This window comes from Equus caballus, chromosome 13 (genome assembly GCF_041296265.1).
Source record: "Equus caballus isolate H_3958 breed thoroughbred chromosome 13, TB-T2T, whole genome shotgun sequence".
In the NCBI taxonomy this organism is placed as follows: Eukaryota; Metazoa; Chordata; class Mammalia; order Perissodactyla; family Equidae; genus Equus; species Equus caballus.
Window position 1 is genome coordinate 42142391 of NC_091696.1, and position 1791 is coordinate 42144181.

Genomic DNA, 1791 nt, shown 5'->3' on the forward strand with positions numbered 1-1791 from the left:
CACCAGGAGCTCCATCAACGCTTCCTTTAATCAGGAATCTCGAATTGATGCAGGTTTCCCGCCTTTAGGTCAGGCTGGTTTTCAGATTGTTCTAGACGCCAGCTCCTGGAGGTCGAGGTCATTGCGCAGTATCTTTAGATGCACTCGAGCAGGCCCGTGGGCATCCTTTCGTGACGCGAAGCAAACAGGTGCCATATGACGGTCGCCCCATTTCCTAAGGCCGTCGCTACGGCCAGTCCCTCTGGCAGCTGCTTCACGAACGCCAGCGCTGGCCAGAGACCCATTTTACAGAGGGGCAAACGAGGGCCCGGGGAGACAGGTCTACATTTTCATGTCAGAACTGTTCCAAGTCTGGGCAGGATTTCCTCTCTCTAATGCAGTGCCTACAACGGATTTCCTTTTAAAAATAGCGAGCCAGACACCAGCTGACTCTGGGTGTGGGCTCGGTGTCAGGCGACGGCAGTTCTCATTAGAGGATAAAATTGGACTGCGATGTTCGCAAAAATGCTTCGTGGCCCTCGAGCCAAGCGCCATCGGCTGTGGGTTTCTTGCCCGGAGGGCGGGGGGACCTTGGCTGGCGGCACGGTTTCGGGGTGACCCTTGGGGCCCTAGAGTTTGCGACCCCGGCGCAGCCCGAGTCCTCCACCTTCCCCGGGGGACGAGGGGCCCGGGGACGGCAGGGGGCGCTGCGTGCCCGCAGGGAGCGGAATGCACGGCCGGACCACCCAGACTTGATCTTCTGCGAGGGCGGCAGGAGAGCTTGATCCCAAACCGCGTGAAAACAGTTGGCCGGTCGGCACCCAGGGGCGAGGACCTAAATGCGGAATGCCGGCAGCGTAGACTACTGAGGACCACTCCAGAAAAGTGGTCCCACCCCTAAAAAGTCGCCCCCTAGCCGGGGACCAGCGACGCCAGGCACGGACGGGGTTCGAACCCGTGATCTTCGGTTTACGAGACCGACGCCTTACCACTTGGCCACCGCGCCTGCGTTAGAATGGCGGCTCAGCGAACCTCTATCCTGGCGTCGCTCCCGCGAGATCGCCCCGCGGGCACGAGCACGAACGCGCGCGCGCGCGCCCGGCCGCGGCCCTGCCCCCTCGCCCCAGCCGGCGGGGCGGGGCTCCCGCGGGCGCGCGCCTGCCGCTCCCCGAGCACTCCGGGCAGGCGGCCGGCCGGGCTTGGGGTCCCCCTCTCCCTCGCGGGCGGCCGGGGCGGAGTCCCCGAGTCCCCTCCGCCTCGGCAGGAGGCGCGTCTGGAACTCGGGAGCGGGCGGGACGCTTGCCGGCCTCTGAGATCATCGGGTTCGAATCCCAGCTCCGCCAGAGCTACTCCGCGACGCTGGACCTCCTGTCTCGGAGCCTCAGTTTCCCCTCTAGGGTGAGGCACCCGGGAAGCGGGGGAATGGTGGCAGTGCTCTTTACTATCCCAACCCCCGGGCAGCCCACGGGTGCCCTGCACGGAGCAGCCAGACGCTCAGCAAGGGCTGTTGGATAACTGGCGAGAGTTTTCTGAAATCAAAAGCTGAAACCTCCTCTTTTCCCAAATTGCCACTCTTTGCCTAGCGTGTCCCGGGCATCGCCTGGGAGCTGCTTGGAAATGCAGCTTCTCCGGTCACCCAGGACCTGCCGAATCAGACCTGCTGGCGGAGCCCAGCAATCCGGGCGTGAACAGGTCCCCGGGGTGATGCTGCTGCGCGGGAAAGGCTGGGCCCCGCTGCTCCGGGCGATTGATAGGTGCGTTCATATCTATATATTCACACGTGCCCTTTTGTTTTCATCCCCAGGGACTGAC

At 63.6% G+C, this 1791-nt stretch overlaps 1 non-coding gene across 1 annotated transcript; it reads right to left on the minus strand.

Moving 5' to 3' along the window:
- Positions 1–913: 913 nt before the first annotated feature.
- On the minus strand, positions 914–985 carry TRNAT-CGU (transfer RNA threonine (anticodon CGU)). Its single transcript has one exon. It is a non-coding gene; the product is annotated as a tRNA-Thr (tRNA).
- Between the last annotated feature and the right edge of the window lie 806 nt (positions 986–1791).